Source organism: Ursus americanus, chromosome 18 (genome assembly GCF_024610735.1).
Source record: "Ursus americanus isolate L20-20 chromosome 18, mUrsAme1.1.p, whole genome shotgun sequence".
Taxonomy (NCBI): Eukaryota; Metazoa; Chordata; class Mammalia; order Carnivora; family Ursidae; genus Ursus; species Ursus americanus.
Genome location: NC_142144.1, coordinates 29412014 through 29435553, shown reverse-complemented (window position 1 = coordinate 29435553; position 23540 = coordinate 29412014). Strand labels below are relative to the sequence as shown.

Sequence of the window (23540 nt, the reverse complement as noted above, 5' to 3'; positions counted from 1 at the left end):
GTATTTATTGAGAATCTATTTATCAAGAAATACCCTCAATACTATTTATACAAAGTGAATATAAAACCTTTCTTCCCCCCTCCCCCCGCCATGAATAAATAAATGGAAGAGGGATATATAGAAAATGGGAATGATGAACCCCTTGTGTAGACAGCGCCTGGGAAATCAGCAGCAATACGTCAGGCCAGAGCATCCTTAGCCAGGGTGAAGCAGGTTCCTCAGCTAAAGTGCAGTGACTGACCTCGGGCACTGACACCAAGTCCCCGGACAAATCAGCAGCAGCCGGGGCAGCCCTGCAGTGATGTGGGCGTCCAAGCAGCCCTGGAGAAAGAGGTCAGGCCAGCGGTATGTGTGACGGTCCCATTACGAAGTACTTCAGCTCGGCCCCCAGGTTGGTGCGCCCTGAGGAATTCCTGTTAGAGAAAGATGGTAATCCAATCCACACGAACATCGGTCTTGCTAAAATTCAAACTCGGTGTTCTGGAATAGAACCAACAGGAAGAGTGTTTGTCTTAAAAAGCCACCTTGAGCAAAAATGGGTGTTTGCTCTTCACCTGATAGGGTAGTGTGTGGATTTCTTTCAGCTCTGGCAAGAATATGGCTTTTAGCTATACCAAAATGCATCAAAACAGCCCTCCCAACTCTGTCTCTATGTACCTCATACCTGCCACCCCAACGCCATGGAAACTTTTGAAGGGTGTGAGTTACAGCTCTTTGCCTGTGATTCATTATATACAGGTAGGATGGCACAAGCGTAAATAGCCATTTCCCCAGTATATGTCTCCGAAAGTGTGGGCAGTCATATATGATTTGGTTTGTTCTGCCAAAAGCCCAGAATTGGGTTCTGCAGAAAGCTAGGCTTCTGACAGAGTCATTCACCTGCAGCCAACAAGGACCTACAGCAGTAAGTTGTAAGTGAAGCACCAGAGCTTTAGGGCTTCGATGTCCATCCCAACTAGTGGGGCAACGCAAGGAGGCTGCAGACTGCTTTCCACCTGACCTGCTCCCTGCGAGCATTAGGAAATGCATTGAAGACACTGGTTGGGAAAATTATGCTGTAGTTTGGGGTAACATAAGGTCCTCTGGGAAATGATGACAATTCCAGTATAAAATGAAATGCCTAGTTAGTTAAAGTCCATCGATTTAAAGAAAATGACCTATGAATATGTATATGAAACCTATACATATAATATCTAATTCTATATAACCAAACCTGTACTTCATCATTGTAGAAAACAAATTGTCAGCTTTTAGATTGTATTTTTAAAACTTTTCAGTAAGTCATGTTCAAGACGAAACCCCTGTCCTAATTCCTCTCCTGCTTTCTATCAATGTGCTGGCATCCATGGCTGGGTTTGACTATCTGGGCCTGCATCTCCCCCACCTTCTGAAGATGGAACAACAAAGCTTCTCACCCCATAGAAGGGCTGATGTGAGGACTGCCACTGTGCTGTAGCCTCTCACAATTGACAGTGGCAGAAGCTGAATAAAATGGAAATGTTCTACAAAAAGAATTTTGTCTTTACAAGTCAGGTGGTGAATGTCTTTGCAGTTGTTGATGGTTACACAGGAATAATGGTGTAAAATCTTCTGCTAGGAAAACAGTGAGGATTCCAGGACCATATCCAGAAAGATACGATCCACTGTTGAATTCTAAGCATTCCTTTCAGTTCATGATGGGGAATGAAATTAAAAACTTTCATTTGGATGACTGAATTGTTTTTTCCCTGCTCACTGAACCCAAAGTTACTGGTGTGCAGGCCTCTGTCATTGAGTCTTTGAGGGAGGGCATCCCGGTGGCGGCTTTCCTTGAGGGAGAGAGACTGCACTGTGGGCTCTTTCCAAGTGTCTCTAGATGGTCCAGGGTGGGCGTTTGTAGACACTGTGGAGAAGATTGTTGGATATAAAAGACTGTGTTAGCATGTTGGGCCTGAATTTGTGCCTATTCGGGAAGCTGTCATTTGAGGAATGAATTTTACCAGCAATTCCTTTTTAAGTGAAAAGAATCATTAAGTCAATTCCTTTAGAGCACATGACATCTTTAATGCTTCTTACAGGCCTTTTGTGGAGAGATATATTGTCACTGCTCACACAGCAGCCTCTGGAATATAGAAAGCACCACAGATGGCGCTAAGGAGGGCCATGCCTCAGCTCGCTGTGCAGGGCCCCTTGGCTCATTCTGGTCTCCCACACAGCTCAACCAAAGCAGGAGCCAAACCACTACCACACAAGCACTCACCCACACACTCTCAAGTTTCTAGAACTTCTCATCCTAATTGCAAAATGTGCCAGTGCAGCCAAACACGATGACGGAGCACGCAGTGCAGAGAGCTGGGATTGAGCAGTCCTAGAAGGGCCCACAGCAGGCAGGGCGAGTGGGGAGCTCTGACACTCCATCTGTCACACCCCGTCTTCTGTGCTGCACTTGGTTGTGGAGGGTTCGGATCCCCTCACTTAGCCTTACTCTCCTGTGGTCCTCTGCACCTGACTAGCTAAACGCTATGACTTAGAAGTTTTAAATATTAGAGCCAGTGGTGTGGTGATTATTAAGATGCTTTTGTAAAAATGATAGATCCACTCCTGTTATACCAAACCAGATGCAAATATTGGTGCTTGAAGGACCCTTAGCATCGACCCATCAATACCATTTACTTTGCAGCTGGAGAAACTGAGGCCCAGAGAGATCAAGTCTTTTGGCCAGGGTCACTCAGTGAGTTTAGTGAGAGAAAGAGGACCTGCTCCCCGTCTCCTGACCCCTAGTTAAGTGCTCTTTCTCCAAGACCAAAGAGCCCATGGCTGCTTTTCATCTTTTATGACCTTTTTTCCTGAGTTTACTCTCTGACCTGATGGCTCAACTGCTTATCCTCTGGGCGGGTGTCGTAGTAGCTTTCTCTAAAGGTGACCTTCCTGGCAAAATGTCTCCTCTGTGACCGAACAATATATTGAGATATTAATTTGTTCCTATGTGTGGGTGTTTATCCCCTCCTTGCCACACATCCCTATTCCAGTTCAACACCAAGCAAGTGACCAGGGGCTCAGTGTGCTTTTTAATCCCAGGGATATGGGTGAGGAACAACAGCAGAAGTTGCTTAAATTTGCTGACTTTTCTTGTCCTTGATGAGAGCTTATACTCCTTAAAGTGATTATCCTAGGAGACCTGGAGACAGGGAAAAGCAGGGGTGTCCCCGAGGACCAGGAGGGAGAGAGAAGGAGGCTTATTCCCCCAGACTAGAGAGGAGGGACAAAATGGGTGGGTCTTTCAATTAAAGAGACCTATGTCCTGCTGGGTGGCTGAACTTCTGGAAGGTGGCAAGTCCTCAACGGTGACAACCACATGGGACACCAAAGAAGGCTGGGACTTGAGCCCTAGGGCTCTGAGACCCAGCAAAGCTGCCTGTGCCCTGATTGTGGCACAGAAGCAGCAGAGCCACTGGAACCAGAGGAAGTAGGTGAGCTGGACACCAAAGGCTTTAGGACTACCTGGTATAGACCAACACCCAGGGGCCTCTTTGATGTACTGTTCAGATCCTGTAGGGGTGTCCCAACAATTATGGCAGAATAAACTTCTTGTGGCTCAGTGTGACAGTGGCTCAAACTCAGCTAGTAATTGACTTAAAAAAAAAAAAGGCCTTTTTAAAATACATTAATTCATAACAAGATTTTTACCCACTACATTTGTCTTAAAATTTTTATCAAAGTATGGTTATTACATTTGCCTGAACAACGGGAATCGTACCCACATTTTTTTTCAGTGTATAAAAAGAGCCAACTTCAAAACTAATGATTTGTCCCTGAAAAGGTTTATGGGATGGTGGATGTTTTGTCTGCTCTGGGAAGCCTTTCCTGACCACATACCCTCCCCTGGGCTACTACTGTATCTTGTAAATGCGTCTGTAATTGCACCTGACCCTCTGCATTATAATTATTTGTGTATAGGGCTGTCTCTCCCGCTAGACTGCGAGCTCATTAACTGTAAGGTCTGTGCCTTACTCTTCAGTGTGTCCCACCAGGATCCAGCACAAATGGAAGCATGTAGGAGACGGCCACTAAACCTATATGTTGTGCTGTAGTGTGAGCCGTGGCTTTCCTGTAGCATTTTTCCTCAAAAGAGTTTCAGAACAATATGTGGTCCAGAAGCTCAGTCTGCACATAATTTTATTTTGAGGTTAAAAAAAAATAAAAAACAAACACAAACTCTGTGCATTCTTCATTTGACCTAATGAAAATAGGAGAGCCCAAAGTTCTTTAAATAGTGGAGGTTTCTAGCTTTTCAATTTTGTCACTGCTTTTGCTTTCAACTCAGGTCAATTCAGCCAACTCAAGGAGAACGCCTAGTGTTTTCAGGGCACTTTGCTTTATGCTGTGTGAAAGCATGCACACACACGTGCTCAGAGTTTCCAGACTGTTGGGGAGTGTAGGCAAACCATTATTGGAAAGAGACGACTGGGGATAAACAATCCGAAGTTAACAAAGTTTGCAGAAGAGAAATAGAAAATACATGAGCTGGAAGAAACAAATGAAGAATGCTTCCCCCCTCTCCCCAAATCACTGTATTATTTACCTAGGAATCAATATAAAGTGTTTTGAGCTACAGCCCCCAAGGAGACTGGGATGACCAAATTGGCCATTTCCATGACCTGCCTTGTCAGAATCAGCCAGTTCTTAATTCAGAATGAAAAATGATTAAGTCTGTTTCCAGAGATTTGTCTTCTTTGTTATTGGATCAGAAGTTTGATATTGGATTAAAGCCACAATGATACACTAGTTCTTAAGCATAATTTTATATTGAGATGAAGATAAAGTATATTCGCAATTAGCCAAAAAAGTGCAGTGCAAGATTTAAATGTTACCTGTATTTATTATTTTCCAGGTACTATAAGTGCCTTACAGTCCATTTGGGGGCACTGATTAGCTCTTCCCTGAGAATAAGCAGAGCTTTAGAAGTTAAAACTCCTTTTTTTTTCCATTTATAAAAGCAATGCATATAAAATGCAGAAAAGAAGAAAAAAATCATCCGTTGTTCAATCATCGAAAGAAATCCACTGCTAATAATTTGATGTCTGTCCTTCCAATATTTCCATGCATGTTTTATTTCACAGTTTGGGATCGCACTCTATTTCATATAAGGCTTCTTCTACTTATCCTTATAATAAAAAGAGTATTTAAAGATAGTTTTTAAAAATAAGTTGCCTAACTCTAAAATTCTGTGCATTTGAAAGCTTTTGTGTCTCAGTGTCTGCAGTAAGATCTTAACAAAATCTTTAACAGAAGTAAAATTCATCAAAACTGGCCATAAATTTAGAGAACCCATTGTAGGGTCACAGCCAGCAAAGCCAGATTCTGAAACCTCTCCAATTTCTGTGCCTTGCCAAGAAAGGCAAGTGACTGAAGTGGAGAGGCAATTTGACTATTGCCTTCTGACTTTAATTAATGTTTAATACTCGGTGGCAAAAGCACACTTCCTCTTGTAAGTTCTCATTAAGTTCCTTTTGAATCAGTTAACACGCTGTTTATAAAGATGTGGATATTTTCTCTAATTACTGTAATTTTGGCTACTGTTGTAAAAATCAGTGCTCCGTGTCACACTGTCAGAGATCATTACAGATGCGTACATACTTCTCCCCTCCCTCCCCTGGAAATGATCCAACCATCTCTGGAAATCAAATGCATTAAAAGGTTTAATAAAGGAAAGGGAAATCCAGACATATCATGTCTCATTTCAAGCCACTCCAGAACAAAACTGAGATGTATTCATCAGGGGGATGAATTATATGGTCTATTTCAGCATTCAGGATATGGATGCAGAGTTCTGTTACTTGTAATACATTTCATTATTGTAAAATTCAATTCATTCTGCAGAACAAGAATGCATTGAGGTGATTTATGCTCTCAGAAGCACATTTCGCACTCCTGGTGTTTCCTTTTATGTGGAGAGATATCGCGGAGGGTATAAAACCCTGGCCTTTCTCCACCCCTTCAGTTGCCCCTTCCCTGGGGTGGAATGACTCTCATCGCTGGCAATTTGGGAGAACTGAGCATGCTCGCCTCAGTGTCTTCCTCCCCTCTTCCCCTTGGGAGCCAGACACCACAGGGAGTGTGTGTGTGTGCTAGTCTGTTCCTTCTGTGTGGGGAAGGACTGTGGTTTTCTAGCACTGTTTATGACTGAGTAGGTAAGTCCTCTTAATTCTGTGGTTCAGTATGAGCAGATCTGTCTAAGCCACATTCTCTAACCCAGGCTTTAGAAGTAATGAGGCTCCATCTTGATTTCCCTTACCCTTCTCGCTCTCTTACTTGATTCAAAACACTTGGTAGGTGAAACGGGTGCTATTTACCAGCTCCATTAAAAGTCACCACCCCCAAACACAAAGGCTGGTAATTCAAAAACAAGGCAAAACAACATACCTCTCTTTTTTAAGTGTGTGTGTGTTTTAAAGATTTTATGTATTCATTTGACAGAGAGACAGCCAGAGAGAGAGGGAACACAGGCAGGGGAGTGGGAGAGGAAGAAGCAGGCTCCCAGCGGAAGAGCCTGACGTGGGGCTGATCCCAGAACTCCAGGATAATGCCCTGAGCCGAAGGAAGACGCTCAACAACTGAGCCACCCAGGCGCCCCTTAAGTGTGTTTTTCAAGGAGGTGTTTTTTTTTTTAATTAGCCACTCTCTGTTCTCAATTTTCCCTGTAAATTCTCCTATAGTCTCAGCCTTTTAGTGTTTACCTAATTATGGATCTATTTAATAAAAAGGAGGGATGGGGAAGAGACCTAGCTATCAGTGGCCAGAATTTTCCTTGACAGGAGGCTGTTGTTCTTCATGCATTGATATTTTCTTCTGCTGTATTAGGAATTATTTTCCCCATTTGACTGAGAGACTGGGTGAAGCTAGTTGACTTGCCCACATCCGCAGGCTGGTTAGCAGCAGAGCAGGGAATTGAACTGTCTAGCTCCCAGACCAGAGCTTTTTCTTCAGGAAAGCTTGTACTACGTCGCTCCCCACAATCGCTACCCTGACCCTCCAGCCTTTCACTGTCAAGGCCATTTGGAGAACAGGAGGAGGCAATAAAGGAACAGAAAATGGCGCTTCTATAAAGAACACTTGCTGGAAGAGGCAGTGGTTTGCTTGGGAGCCTTCTATAACCTAAAGTCTGCTATCAACTGAGACTTTTTTTTTTAGTTTTTTTTTTTTCTGACCTCAAAGAGGATTCCACATTGTTGGTTGTTAGTGTTCTTTAAAAAAAAAAAAAAGATTGTATTCATCTTTTTGAGAGCGAGTGAGCACACAAGCCGGTGGAGGGCAGAAGGAGAGGGAGAAGCAGGCTCCCCGCTGAGCAGGGAGCCAAATGCGAGGCTTCATTCCAGCTCAGGGTCATGACCTGAGCTGAAGACAGACGCCCAACTGACTGAGCCACCCAGGCGCCCCTATTTGTTTGTGTTCTTGTTTTTTGTTTTAAGCCACTAAGTTTGTGGTAATTTATTTCAACAGCAGTAAGAAACAAATGCACTGACCTAAGAAATTTTCTTCTTTGTTAGTGTAGTTGACACGTTACATGAGTTTCAGGGTACGATATAGTGATTGGACAAGTTTACACATTATGTGGCTCCGCACAAGGGTAGCTGCCGTCCGTCTGACACAGCACTACTGCGATATCACTGACCGATCTTCCCCGGGCTGTGCTTTTATTCCTGCGCCTTGTTCATTCTATAACTGGAAGCCTGTACCTCCCACCCCCCTTCACCCATTTTGCCCAACACCCCACACACCCTCCCCTCTTCCACCTTGTTTTTTGAGATGTCTCATTTGATTATGTTTTTGATTGTTTTGGTCTAACCAAAATTCTTTGCTACTGCAAAACTATTTTCTTGACTTTTTCCTTCCAAATTCATTCAGTTGGTTTGAAAATGTCAGTACAAAAGTCAGACTTTCTTGAGTTATTACTCAGGGAATTCTCACCTCTGAGAAGGTTAAGATTCATTTATGTCACCAGAATAATGAAGCTCTTGTTGTACAGAAACATCTAAGTGTATCCTGTTTTTGTAAGTGAACTTTACCTGCTGTTGATGGAAATGCTGTAAATAGCGTAGTGCTGTTTTCCCTGCTGTTATTGTAGGCAGCGTCAGGGAGAAGGACTATGAGGGTTTATTAAGTTGAGAAAAATATCACCCAACTAGAAACTCATGTTTCAGGAGTTGAGTAATGGCTCCAGAGGTCAAGGCAAGTTTTATAGAGGGCTACCTCACCTGTGTTTGCCACTTACCTGAGAGGGACTTCATCAGTGTGTGTTAAGTGAATGAAGGTAATAATCTGGATGAGCCATAAGGGTGGGTGGGAATCAGGCAGGCTTCTCATGCATCAAGAAGACTCGAATCAAATCAGAGAAACCTAGGAGTATGTGTGTGTATGTGTGTTTTGATACACCGTTCCTTGTGCCGTTCCTTAAGGTCTCAAATTATAAGTCCCAGAATTCTAACTTGTAAGATAGACCTCCAACAGCATTTTTGAGGATGTAGGGTAAAAAGCTGGGATATCAAAATTTCCTATAACATGTTGATCATTTGGGGCACCTGGCTGGCTCAGTTGGTTTAGCGTCTGCCTTCGGCTCAGGTCATGATCCTGGGGTCCTGGGAGGGAGCCCTGTGTTGGTGCTTCTCCCTCTGCCCCTCCCCCGGTCGTAAATCCTTAAAAAAATAATGTAATTATTCAGAAGTAATTCTATCCACCACCTAGCACTTCTGTCACGGTAGATGTGGAAATTTTGCATTTATTTTTATTGGTATTTAATCCTCTTTCTCTCCATGACAAATTGAGGGGCTTGTGTGTGTTCCAGAGTGAGGAAGTGCCCCTCTTAATCTCACAGACATGCCTTCCAAATCCACATATTCTCCCTTTCTTCCCCAGTTCCTTTCATGATTGTGTGCCTTTGCCCGTACCAGGAGAAGGGAAGAGAGAAAAACAGACCAGTGTTTGTTGCATTAGAGAAGTTTCTAACACAGAGAGAACTGTTTGATTTCACTCTCATTACAGCGACCTGGGAGCCGGAAGCCTTAGGGAGGCTGGGTCACCGTGATGCAAATTGAGCTCTTCTCTCATTTGCCAGGACGTGGAAATGCTGAATCTGCAGCTGCCGCGATATTTTTTCTCTCTCAAGAAATTTTTATTTCAAGCCTCCAGCATTTTCCATTTATCTTGGAAAAGCCAAATACGTACATGCTGTACTTTTATTTCCTTAAGTTTCATTTAGAACAGATGACATTTCTATGTGGATTTTTCTAAGAAGAGTAATTTCCTCTCTGCTTTGATTTGTTGATCCTTTTAAAGTGCTCTGAATTATCAAGTGCACTTAGTCCCCAAGTCAAGTTCTCCCGCTGATAGAACACCAATGCCCCCTACTGATAAATTTCCTAAAACCTTTCTTTAGAAAAAGGAGACCATAACCGCCTCTCTCAGAACAGGCACAGGGTTCCCCAGCCTTGTCTGTAAAGGGCCTGTGCTTCTAGGGTCATCTTAGTCTGCTTTATTAGCCTCTCATTAGGGTAATTTTCTCTATTAGTCTTTACTAAAGCAGCTAGAAGTTATTTCATGCTTGGATGGCTTTATTAGAAAAACAATTTTAAAGGTATCAGCAGAGCTTTATACCTGACAAAATGAGAACTAGAACTAACATTTGATTATGGTAATGTAATTCCTGTTACATTATATTTGTATTTAATGGAAAAAGTCCCTCAGAATGCCTTTATATTTGCCTTTCTGTTTCTTCAGTATTTATAGAATTTCTGACACAAAGAGACTTTAAAAGCTTAATGCTCCAGATTTACTTGAATCCCATCTGATGTCATCTCCATCAAGTAATTGCTTGGTTTTCCCCTGGCAATAGAGAACACATCACCTATCAGAGCGACCCATTACACCTTTCACCAGTTCTGACAAATGTTCATGCAAAATTTTTTTCTGTTCTGCTTCTGAATATTAGGCCAATTTCTACCCTTTGGCTGCTATTAACAACTTTTGCTATAACAAATCTAATTCCTATTAATTCTTCAAATATTTGGACAGAAAGATCATGCCCTTCTCCTGGCATTTTTCTCTTCCCCAGGAAGAGCAATATCAACTTTCAGGGAAGAGCCAAATCCTGTAAATGTGAGACCAAGGGGACAAGGACTTAGGACCAAATGCCAGTAGGATATAAAATTCCTATTTTCAAATGGTGTGTTTATTGTTAGTTTCTCTCTCTCTCTCTCTCTCTCTCTCTCTTACACACACACACACACACACACACACACACACACACACACACAACTTTTCATGGTTACCACACATACACTTTTAAAATGGCCATTTTGAACTTAGTAAAGGAACAGGAACCAAGTTCAGTGTCCGTAATAGTGTGACTTGAATGTTGCCAAGAAGATCCAACCTCAGGGCTCCTTCACAAATGCCTGAAAATCATTAGACCTTCCTGTTCAGCTCACATAGTCTTAAGCAAACAGTGTCAGATGAGGATTTCTGACAAGGTTGAGAAAAGAGTGAACCTGGACTGAGGTTTTTTAATCAGTAAATGTCTCACAAGGCCAATTGGATCTTTATGAAATACTTATTCCATGGGGTTCTGCGACTTCTCTTTAGGCAAATGCAAAAATCAAGACTCCCACCGCTCTCTGTGTAACCCACTGCTCCCCTACTTTCATTTGCAGTCCTCATTTTTCTGCCTGGGTAGCCAGTCACCATGGCCATTGCCATGTTTTACTTAAACAATAGTAAGGCAAACAATGACCTTAAGCCAAGAACCAGCAGCCACACGAAGTCTTAAGAGTTGCTCTATGCTGTTGTAATTTTCTTAAGATAATGCAGGATAGTTTTACATGCTGTATTCTCTAGGAAGCAGACACAGATGGACTAGGAGTGCAAAAGATTCACTGGGGAGTAACATCTGTGAAAAGGGCCAGGGGCAGTATTGGGCAGGTGGAAGTATCAGTCCAGGGTACAGAGCAGAGGGGGTCTCTGCCAGTCACTGGAGAGTTCCAGCACAAGGTTTGTTCATTTAGGGAATCCCCAGTTGGACAAAAGTGGCTAGGGGTTTGTACCACATCTTGTTTAGCTGTTGACTGCGGACACTCCAAGAAGAACTTTGGCACGGCCTTGGCTAGCCCTGCCTTGCTTAGTCATTGGCTGGGGCCTGCCCCAAAAAGAGCAAGACCACGCACAGCTCCAAATGTGAGGTAAACCTGAAGGAGCTAACAGCTGGGGGCTGCTGGGCAACTACCTTCCTGGGAGCTGGGCAGCAAGTCCTTTCTTGAAGGGAGAAGTCTGGGTTAACACATCTCTGGTTTTGCCACAATACTTTATTGTCACCAAATCCCTCTTTAGTCAATCAACATTTGTAGTGCTGTTTTCAGTGTCCATTGCTGTGCAACCAACCATGCCATTTTAATCATTTGAAACTCCAAATTTAATGGTTAAGAGCAATATTACTTTGCACTCCAGTTTGTGGATGAGGACTTAGAAAAGGTCTGGCTGTCTGGTCCTGCCTTACGTTTCTTTCTGTGGCTCCTGTTTGATGTCGGCGGAGGCTGTGTTTATTGGAAGGCTGTGTTGGGTGTTCAGAACGGTTCACTAATTGACAGCAATTGAAGCGGGCCTTCTGCCAGGAGTTCCACCACCACTGTCTAATAGAGCACCTACGCGCCTTGTGCCTTGGGCTTCTCACAGCATGCTGACTGAATTTACAGCGGGAGCACCCCAAGATTAAACGTTCTCAGAGACCAAAGTGGAGCTTCAAGGTTTCCTCTGACCTAGTTTTAGAAGTTTTGCAGTGTCCCTTTCATCCCATGCCATTTGGTCACACAAACCACCTTCAAAGGGAGAATTAGACTCCACCTCTCAATGAGAGAAGCAGCAAATAATCTGTCATCCTGTTTAATCTGCCATAGTTTTGCTTTATTAGAAAAGGTGTGGCTTGCGCTTTGTCCCTTACTGTTACACTAGGTACGGTTAATTTTCTTTTCAATCCATGATACTGCACACAAATATTTCCCATTTGTTCAATCATTGTTCCTTCAACATAATGTCAGATTCCTTATGGCTCTTCTTTAAGGTTTTTTAGTTTATATCTGCCTCAATTTAAGAGCAGCATCAGAGCAGAATATTCTAAATGTTGACTGATCAGCCCAGAGAAAAGAAGAACTCTCTCTGTCTGTAAGTTCTAGAACTGTCAATAGAGCCAGGGAGAACGAACTTTCATGGAAGCGACACTGCAATATTCAAACACATTGAGCTGTTTTATTAAATAAACATGATTTAAGTGTTCACTGTGTACCAGGAACTATGCTAAGTGCTGGGGTTACAGAAATTTAGTCACTTCCTTGTGGAGCTCACAGTTTAGTGGTGAAGATTGTCATGCAAAACAAGTAATTACTGCTCTGTGTTATGCACTGTAATAGGAAAATGAGGCTTTATGTGAATCCAGAAGAGAAAGTTTCAAATGCCGCTAGGAGAAAAAGCAAGGCATTATGCCTTACGGAAATCCATCAGGCAAAGAAATGGAAGAAAGAACAATTGAAGCAAAAGGTAAAACATATGAATAGGCACAAAGATATAAAAAAAAGTTGGGACAAATGTAGGTAACCCTACTTTTAGTAGAAATGTATGGTTAGTCCATTAGATACTTCTAGGGAGGAGCTCTGAGATGAGATTGGAAAGCTACAGAAGACTCAGCCTCAGCTCATCAGGATCTTGGGTGGCATGCTAAGGAGTTGGGATTTTGATCCCCTTGAAAAAGAAAATCAATAGACTTGTGTTTTTAAAAAAGTGCTTTAGTGGAGGTATGACTTGGAGTCTGCCTTAATGTGAAATAGAAAGTAGCAGGAAGAGGAGAGCCTGGGTGGCTCAGATGGTTAAGAATCCGACTCTTGATTTGGACTCAGGTCATGATCTTGGGGTCATGGGATCCAGCCCTTCTCTGGGCTCTGTGCACAGAATCTCTTGCCCTCTGCCCCTCCCCCTCTGCATGCTCACTCAGATAAATAATAAGTAAATAAAATCTTAAAAAAAGAAAGCAGGAAGAATCAGGGACAAGTCTTCATTTTCTGGCTTAAATAACTATATGGTGGTGGGGGCACAATTTCCAGAAGAAAGCACCATAAGAAGAGGTTTCCAGAGAGAAGGGTGGGTGATGATTAAGATTGAAAATCTTGAGTAGGAGGTGCCTAAGAAGCATCTAGAGGAAGCTGTTGAGTATGGATTTAGAAATAAGGGTCTGGAGTTCAATAGAGAAATCTGAGCCAGAAATACGTATCTGTGAATAATCAAAGTATAAGTGGTGATGGAAGCCATTGGAGAAGTTCAGTAGAAAGTAAAGTCTAGAGTTCAAGAAAGGGGCTTGGGGGGCGCCTGGGTGGCACAGCGGTTAAGCGTGAAACCCTGGGAGGACATGAGACCCCCTACCCAGCACAGATGGTGAAAAGAAAGCACAGAGTTAATGCTAGAATGGGATGTGTGTGTGAGGAGAATGGAGACAAGTGGAACTCTGAGACTAGGAAAATAACCACAAAAGAAGGAAGCCAAGGGAAGAGAAAAATTCAAGAATAAAAATGTGACCAGAAGTATCAAATGCTGCTGAGGTATCACATAAGCTGAGGATTGAAAAATGTTTAATAAATTTTTCGATTAGGAGGTTACTGATGACTTAATGAGAATAGAGGGAACAAATGAAGTTAACCCATGAGTAGCTTTGCAATGTAGGAAAGTGAAAGAGAGGGCTCAAGGCAGTAATAAAATCCAGGGAGGGTTTTAATTTGTGTTTTGTTCTTTATTTTATTTTTTAAAGATTATTTATTTATTTATTTATTCGACAGAGAGAGAGAGACAGCCAGCGAGAGAGGGAACACAAGCAGGGGGAGTGGGAGAGGAAGAAGCAGGCTCCCAGCGAAGGAGCCTGATGTGGGGCTTGATCCCAGAACTCTGGGATCATGCCCTGAGCCGAAGGCAGACGCTTAATGACTGAGCCACCCAGGCGCCCCTGTTCTTTATTTTATTTTAAATGTTTAAGATGTGCTCAGAAATAGTGACTATGGAGAGGTTTAAGATTCAGAAAGAGGAAAAATAATGGAGAGTAGCATTTCCAAGGAAGACAAATTAGTTAACATCTGAGAGTGAACAGACTTCTCCCCAAGTCTTGTTCCTTTACATTTATGCCCCTCTCATCACCACCAGCCAATATTTGAACAATAGAATATTTTAGACCCCGGTGTTAGGCCTTCTGTTATCTCTATGAAATGTCTTTAAGTTGAATTCAGTCTTTCATTCCAGACTGTTGAGAACTTTCTGGATTCTGATTTTCTCTTTCAGTATATATGCTATCCCATCACAGTTCACATCAGTCAGAGATTTGATAAAACTGACTTCTAACTCATTGACATGAGACTGAGAAAATCACACACCTGCATTTCTCTATTACTATTACTACTGGTTCACTGATAAAATCACATTGAGTTCATCCGGTATTCAGTATACCTGTCACCCAGTCTATATTTCTATCTTGCCTACCAGGTTCTCTAAGTTACCTTTTGCCAGATTCCTGGATGCAATCTAAATAGACCACAAATAACCCATTTCCCTGTTCTGCCAATCTTATATTCCATTAAAAAAATGAAATATAAGATGACCTGATTCATGCTGAACCCATCCTGGCTCAAAGATCAATGCTTCCTCTTCTAAGTGCAAGGAAAGTTGCCCTGCTGGTAATATCCATTCTGCATTCATGCCCAGAATAAATGTAAAATTCAGTCATCATCATCAGTAATGCTTTTAATTCTGTATACTTCCTTTTTGAAATTGGGAAGTATGTTTGCCCATCTCCAACCTTCTTCCTTCTCAACAGTTTCTTAAAACGCTCATTTGCAAGTTTTTTGTTTCCTGGATGTGATTTCTCTTATAAAGAATATTTAAAATCATTTAAAGCAACTCTGTTCTTTCTTCAGCCACTCCTTACATTTGGGACAAATGCCATTCTAACTTTATAAGTCTAAAGATCTTTTCTCTACACAGGAAAGATAGACATCCAATAAATACTGAAGAATTCTGCTTTCTCTGTATCTTCCATCAAAATCATACTTACATTCTATCATGTTGCATCAAATTTAATTGTAGCATTTTTGTTAGCCACCATTTACTTTGGATTTTAGACATGTGAACACACTATAAAAGAGATCCACTGTCTTATGTTGACCTCAGCTCTCTTCCCTTTCACCTTTTATATATCCAGTGGCCAAATGTGGTCTCAACAAAGAGCTCCCCATAACAACCCAAAGAGTTTCTTTCAAGTTGTTTCTTCTCCTCTTCTGAATCATTAGAACTTCGTTTTTGAGAATTTCAGCCATCCAGGCTGATTTCTTTTTTAGGTTTTCGTGCATTAGACCCATGTCTGCTCAATCTCAGCATCTTTTCAATTCTGCTTTCATGTGTTCTGGAGTTCACATCCAACCAAACTCAACCTTTCCTTTCTTAGATATACTCCAACAAGAGAGAGAAAAACACAGGGAAGAAGCAACACAAAGGCAACTCCGACTCTTTTTCTCCTCCCTCTTTCAGACTTCTAGATAACCTAACTATATACCTAACATCAACCCATCCTTTACTTGTAATGTCTGAGAAGAGGATTTTTATAGCCATCATCAGGAAAGAAAGAGAAACTAAAGAGATATTTATGTGGAAATGTGTTTTCAGTTTCTAATGGGGTTTGGATTTACTACATGGCTATTCACAGAGTATCGTTTGTTATATGGTTGTCTGGAGGCACTTGAGAGAACAAGGGCCGTAGGCACAGTGGTCTGTGTCCTGGCACCTCTCTGGCTGGTGCCTGGATCTTGTGGTTCTGCTGTCATCCATTTACTGAACAAACACGCATGAAGCACCAACATACCACGCTCTTAGTCTGGTGCACTGATTCTTCATGATCTCCCAGATGGGACAATGTGTTTTCCAGACCCAGGGTACTCATTGAAAGATTTTTAGGAATTATAGTGGCATGATTATTGCTGTTCTATCTCTCATACCTCTCAGGCTTTGAACATGTTGGGTGAATATACCCTCCTCTTAAACGTATCTAGCTAAAAATATTTTTCCTGATTCCCAGGGATGGGGTTCTTACCGTCCTTCATAGAAATCAAAGGAGCCTGTGCCTAGGAAGGAGTTGAACTCAGCCTGGGTTAGCTCATACAGCAATACTAACAGTTTTCAGGATCTGTTGTAGAGACAGCAAGAGAATAATGATGTGAGGTAAGGTGTCAGTTGATGGGGCTTGGACCAGCACCCTGACTGCACACTCTAGTTATGACACTTATGACATTAAAGATGACATGTAAATGTGAAGATACCATTGGAATGATCTTTCCTATACTGGATTCCCTGCCCTCTGGTGGCCTTTGCTAGAGGTCAAAAGGCAGAAGGAACAGTCAAGAATGAAAAGGTACCCTGTGATGAACGATTATTAACTACGTAGAATAGTTAATACTCCCTGAACCTTTTCAGCTCAACACGCCTGGCTTAAGTCAAATGCTCTAAATGTGTCTTCTAAAGTAATTTCACATTTCATTGAATAAATTTCCATTGACAAGGCATGCTCAGTCATAAGAACCCTAGTACAATGGCAGAGTATTTAGAGTGCTAAATGATACAGATTATGCATTGTGCCATGTTCAGAAAGTTTCAAAATGGAACAATTGTTTTCAAAGAAACAGAAACCAATCCAAAAGGATAAAAGTGAGAAAAGAAGGCTTAGATTACTTTGCAGAACCTCCAGTTAAGCATGGATATCCAGAGAGTGACAGTTTTTCATAAGAATCAGGAGATTATGGGCTCTGAGAGCCTTTCTACTATCATGTGTATTAGAATAATTGTTCCCCTAATTCAAATCTCTAAGCAGCTTAATGCCTGTTTTTATCTTCGTTCAATTTGAAGAGAACATAAGAACAAAAATGCTGTATCTGTTCAGTGTCTACTTCTCTAAAAGAAACTGTTCAAATAACTCCAAGCTCTGAGCTTATGTAGTTGACCACATAGTTGGACATTCCTTCCAAAGACAAGGTGAAGAAAGCCTCTCCCAGGCCAAGACTCAAAATGAGAGGTGGTCTTAGGATGGTAGGGAAGTGGGGGGTATAATAACATCTTCCTAATGAAATGCACTTAAGGACAACTTAACCTAAGATTGGGAGAAGGAATGTTTGCTCCACTCAATGCTCCGAATTTAGTAGAATCACCATGATTGCATCAATTTCCATGCCAAATTCCATGATAGATAACACTGTCAGCTGACAATATTGGAGACTTACCTGAAGCAAGAGGTAAGCCACTGCCTATCTCCAAGATCAAAATAAACCATTGATGAGCAAATGTCTGCCAATTCCTCTAGCTAGATTGCTTCTCATGTGCCCCTCCTCTAAAGAGCATACTTTGGAACCAGAGCTCTCTTGTCTTAGGAATGTGGAGTACTTTGCAAGAACACAGGATTCATTCAAGAATGTCCTAAAAACCTGCTGGTATCTATCTGATTTCAGGACCCACTTCATATACCTGAAAAGATGGTATTCCTTATGTCATCAGGGATAGCTTAACTCTAATCGATCGATAATGACTGAAGTACTATGTGGAAAATTACTGGAGACCCAACTGGGTTCAACAGGAGAGTCCCAAGAATTATTAGTGCTGTCTGTTACAATGGTGGAGCATGGCACATTGGGCAGATGTTTGTCATTTCTAATTCTGTTGACTTCAAACTACTATTTTTTCTCATTTTCTTAAAAATACAATGGGAAAAGAAGCTGGCTGGGTGTGAGGGATAGGTTTAGGTTTTCCACATGTTGAATAATGAAGGCGTTGGTCCTATATTTGTCTCATTCTCTGATAGTTTATTAGTTTATATGTTATAAAATGGCATGGGCATTTCTGATCCACAAATATCCAGCACAGGAGTACTTCAGGAAGTGGACAGCTGGCCCTTTCCGCTCTGGAGAGAGTAGAGATACACCTTCTGGAATTACAAAAAGCAAGAAAAGGTTTTGAAATGGGCAGGTCTCTCCTGTCACCTGCTAGATAGTAGGCATAGATGCATTTGAGGACTTAATGTTTCCTAGAGATGATTGCTTTTCTTTCTCTCCATCCTTTTCCATGCACAGAATAATAGTAGATATTCAATACATATTCATTGTAATAAGGGTGGAATCCATGCTGCCTAGGGATACCTAGTGCTGAACTGACACAACTTAGGAAACATATTTCACCATAAAGACATTTTTTAAAAGGTCACATTTTTTAAAAGGTCACATTCCTACACTAGCACCAAAGGATTTCTATTTTGTTAATTCACAAGACAACGTGAAAGAGCTCTGTCTCCTCCTTCCTCCTCAATATAGGCCCACTAATCTGCCGCCCAGAGCCTTGGAGCTAATTCTATCACGCCCTTTGTCCTTGTCTGTATAACACTTTTCAGAAACAAGGACTCCACATCATCTCTCTCATGCCCTGCATAGCTCCACACGACACTTATTGATCCAATCTCCCACCCTCCTCAACCCCTAAACTGCCGTCCCGTGAACTGTAAAACTCACACGTGTGTCATCAGTAACAAACTATAGAAATGATCCCTGAAAGTATAGTCTTACGTGTGTCATCAGTAAAGTCCCTTATCTTTTTTTAATAATTTTTTATTATATTATGTTAGTCACCATACAGTACATCCTTAGTTTTTGATGTAAAGTTCCGTGATTCATTACTTGCATATAACACCCAGTGCACCATGCAATACGTGCCCTCCTTAATACCCATCACCAGCCTATCCCATTCCCCCCGCCCCCTCCCCTCTGAAGCCCTCAGTTTGTTTCCCAGGGTCCATAGCCTCTCATGGTTCGTTCCCCCTTCTGTTTACCCCTTCTTTCTTCTTCCCTTTCTTCTCCTACCGATCTTCCTACTTCTTATGTTCCATAAATAAGTGAAACCATATAATAATTGTTTTTCTCTGCTTGACTTATTTCGCTTAGTATTATCTCCTCCAGTCCCATCCATGTTGCTGCAAATGTTGTAAAATCGTTCTTTTTGATGGCTGAGTAATATTCCATTGTATATATGGACCACAACTTCTTAATCCAGTCATCTGTTGAAGGGCATCTCGGCTCCTTCCACGATTTAGCTATTGTGGACAATGCTGCTATGAACATTGGGGTGCATATGGCCCTTCTCTTCACTACCTCTGTATCTTTGCGTCCCCTCGCCTCTCCTCCCTGCCGCTGGTGTGCCCTCCTCCGCGGGGGTGGAGCCCGTCAGTCAGCCTCGCTAGCCCTCTCGGGTGGGGTGGGCCGTGCTTGAGTGGTGCGCGTCTCTCCTGCTTCCCCCCCACACACACACACCAGCCTTCTACGCTCGGGGCGGGCGGGGGTTTGCCTACGCTGCCTACGCTGCCACCGCCGCCTACCCCGTGCTGCACACATCCGGCCCACTGGGAGACGTGCCCGCCCCCCCCCCCCCCCCCAGGGGCGTGCGCCGTTTCTGGCTCACCGCGCTCCTACCTGGTTGATACTGCCAGTAGCATAAGCTCGTCTCAAAGTCCCTTATCTTCTTAACCTCATCTGAACAGTGCCTTCCTCTTCTTACTATGAAGGTGGCTTTCTTAATTATGGTGCTTCCCTAGAGCCCTCCTGGTGGCCTTGCTTTCTCTCCCACACCCCTTGTGCTATTGGACTTGAACACAGGGTAGGTGTTGTCCTTGCTCCTCATTGCCTCTTCTAGACTGGTACCCTATTTGCCTTAGAAACCACTGATTTCTCTGTCAAGGGTCTGTACTTCCATCTAAGACAGATTACTACCAAGGTCACGCTCTTCAATGACAGGCTTGATGGTACCACTTCCCTCCTCAAAGCCCTTGTTATTTCCTTTTGAGTCTATGATAAAATGTTAACTTCTTCTGCCTGCCATGCAGCACTCTCCTCTTTTGAGTTTGTACCTGCTTCTTTTATTCTCAGGTGGGGCCCTTAACACACCCAACCTGCTAACCCAAAAGGTGAATCTGGTTTCTGGACACACCTGTGTTAATCAGAACTCCTTGATTGCAAATGACAAAAATGAGACTGGCTAAGCAAAGAAGGGAACCTACTGGCTTGTGTAACTGTACAGATCTCTGTGTACCGACATAGAGAGGTGGTCAAAACAGGTTAAGAGAAATACAGGCTGTTGAACAGTATGTAAAGTGTGATTCTACTTCATGTATTTTTTTAATCTACCTATGAGTGTATATGTTTATATCCCTGGAGAGAAAGAAAATATCTAGAAGAATAAATACACCTCATATGTTAACAATGGTTAGTCTCTAGTGAGTAAAACCTTGATGATATATTTTTCAATTTATACCCTTATGTATTAGGGCATTTTATAATTTTTTTAAAGGTTCAAATTTATGCTTGGTTAATGGTACCACCCTGCTAATGCATAACCATCAGGCACCATCCAATCTGCAGCCACTGGCCATGTGTGGGTATTTACATTTAAATAAATTAAAGTTATATAAAATTTTTAAGTTCCATTCTTCACTTGCTGTAGCCGTATCTCAAGAGTTTGATAGCCACATATCACTAAGTGGCTAACATATTGAGAGTACAGACATAAAACATTTCCACTGATGCAAAACATTTCTCCATGATGGGAAGCATCTGGTAAGCTAGATGAACCTAGATGCTCACCTGATTGCCTTCACGAGGATAAGTGGTTTCATTGAGATGCAGCCAGAGTGAAGCAGGTGCAGGTCTGAGCACCTGTGTGTGATCTGACAGCCGCCAGGAATTTGAGCGAGGTTCGAGTCTGTGTTCATTTATGCAAGATCTTGCAATGTCTTTGAGAGAGGCACTTTCTTAGAGGCAATTTATTCAGTAATTTAAGGGAGACAAGGAAAATCCCTACCCAGTAATTTTTAAAGGAAAATGAAACCTTTAAATCTTTTGCCATGTTGAGATTTACCTGTTTTAATTAGAAAGAAAAACTGGTTGATTTAAAAGAGTGTTTTTCCTTTTCCTCTCATTTGCCTAATTCCCAAGTAACTTAGCAATGCATACGGAGAAAGAAGAATCATGTTCCTTTCTGGTAGGGAAATTAAAATGGTATCTTAAGTACTTTGGTTTAAAATTATTTGAAAGCAAACATAGGAAGCTTTACTTTTCTTAGTTTTTTTTTCCAGTTGGAATCTTTAATATTTGTTCTACATAGTATGCAGAAAATTCAGTGTTAGTTTTTTGTTTCCATTCTGATTTAGAGTCATAAAGTCATTTTCCAGTGCCTTTTTCCCCAAGTAGATCCAGAATTTAAATAACAAACAGGAATTCTCAATAATCTTTTTTTATTTAAAAAGATAACAGGGTGATTTTATTTAAGAGGTTACAGATTACAGTAGGATTTCAATATTTATGTAGCAACTTATTATATCTCTGCCATCCTCTTAAAATCATGGAAACAAAAGGTCCATGGAAATATTCCTTATTTTTTAAGAGGAAAATAAATACAACTTTATTTGACCACAGATCTCCCACCTTCCCTCTATCTTTCCAAAGTACATCTTTCATACTAGAGATCACTGTTCAGAGGATGCTGATTTATATCAAAAACTTCGTTTTAACCAATACACTAATAGGCCATCCCAAACAGTTTCAGGTGATATGTTCCTTAACAAATGGCAGAGTTGCTATGAGTAAAACCAACTATCGAATTTCATCCATTCAGTCAACTGATGTCTTTTAAATACCTATTATGTCCCTGTGCTAAGCTGGGGATACCAGTTTGAAGACACTTTCCCTCAGGGCCTCACAGCTTGGTGGTGGGAGACACAGGGAAATCGAGGATGGCCACGCAGTGTCCTAAGTGTTAGGGTCACGTGAGATCTGCATGGGAGTGATCGCATCACACTGCAGAGGTGGTCAAGGAGGACTTCCAGAGCAATTTCTGGAGCTTTGGTGTGTACTGTCCATCCACTCTGGGTTCTTCATAATGACATCTACACCTAGCATCCTATACCAAAGTAGTCCTAACGATGGAAAACATATTCCATGCCTCCAGCCCCAGAAAAGTACAGAATCAAAATCTATCATGAAGCCCCATAGAACTGAATCCTTCTACAGAAGGGTTCCTAATGACTGGGCAGATTTCTTTTGTTGGGCTTAAATCATACTCTATTTTCCTGAGATTAAATGGATTCAATTGTTGAAGTCCCTAAGTAAGTTACCTTTACTTGGAACATCATACATTGGGATTTTAATGTGGATGTTATTATGGTATGGATAGGCCAAAGGAAGTAAGAACAAAGTCCTCTTTTTTTCTTGAGACGAGGCCCAAGACTCAAGATGATTTGTTAGGACAAATTAGAAAGCCATTCTCTAGGGAGAATGTCAGCCCAGTCTCCCCAAGGCCAAGGCAGCGCTCAGTGAGAAAGCAAAGGCTGCAGTGATGGCGATCCAGGTACTGGGCGAGTACATACACCTGTGACACCAGGTCTTGCTCCTACAGTGGCAATGCCTGCTGATTAAGTCCATATCTCTTTTACCAAAAGCTTCTGTTGAATATTAATGAGAGAAATTTTAAAGATGGCAAGAAAATTACATTTCCTTTTGAAATTATAGGATGAGTGTAGTTTCTTCAATTGGCTCTTCAAAAATTGAGGAGGCCTCATCCTCACAGATTAATAAGATTTTCTTCCCCTACTTCCACTCACACTCCCTTGGACATACTTATTCAGTTAACAAGTCTGCCGCATATGTCTCAACTGTCAGAAATGACCTAAGTCTTCATTCCTTTGAGTAAGGCTAACTCTTCTGATGCTTGAACAATCGTATTTCCAAAGATTTTCTCCCATGTTTTTGACTGGAACGGACGGCGCATCAAAGGCTCTTCTCACTTCTATGCGCCCCTCCCCTTCCTCCACAAGAGGGAAGTAATGCCTTTGGCTTCAGTGTCTGAAGACTGGCATTCTGATAGCCCACTTCTTATCCAGTGATGCTCATTCCTATAAACAAGTCAGCAACGGAGACAGTTGAATACAAAAATATTCGTGGCTTTAGAGCAGAAGCTCCATTCCTTTCAGGACAGGGTAGGTTGTTTTGGCCACAACTCTTTGGAGTCATGTAACAGAAAACCAATTGCTCTATGTGAAGCCAAAAACAATTTTTTTAATAAGGATAAAAGTGAATTCTGTGAAACTCAGGAGGCCCAGAATGGCCTCAGCATAAACTAAAACAAGTTAAAAAACCATCAGATCCAAAATTATCCATTGTCTCCAGGCCTTATGACCTCTTGATCTGCACTTCATTCTTCTCTATGTAGATCTCTCCATTAGCTCTCACAGGTTTCCCAGGTGCCAACGGCCACACAAGGCAACACTGTGGCTCCAGGACTTCTATGTCCTGAGTTCAAGTGGTCAACAAACACACACAAAGTCTGTGACTGTCACTTCAAATTCTTAAGAGAGAAGCTCATGGGCCTACCTTGGGCCAGGTACCTACCATTAGTCAAGTCCTCTCCAGCCA

The 23540-nt window shown here is 41.9% G+C and overlaps 1 protein-coding gene and 1 pseudogene across 9 annotated transcripts in view; one reads left to right on the top strand and one right to left on the bottom strand.

Moving 5' to 3' along the window:
• PLPPR1 (phospholipid phosphatase related 1) overlaps nt 1-23540 on the top strand; it is a 578428-nt gene that overhangs the window by 497859 nt on the left and 57029 nt on the right. The window lies entirely within an intron of this gene.
• On the bottom strand, nt 18571-18645 carry LOC148108577 (small nucleolar RNA U3; annotated as a pseudogene).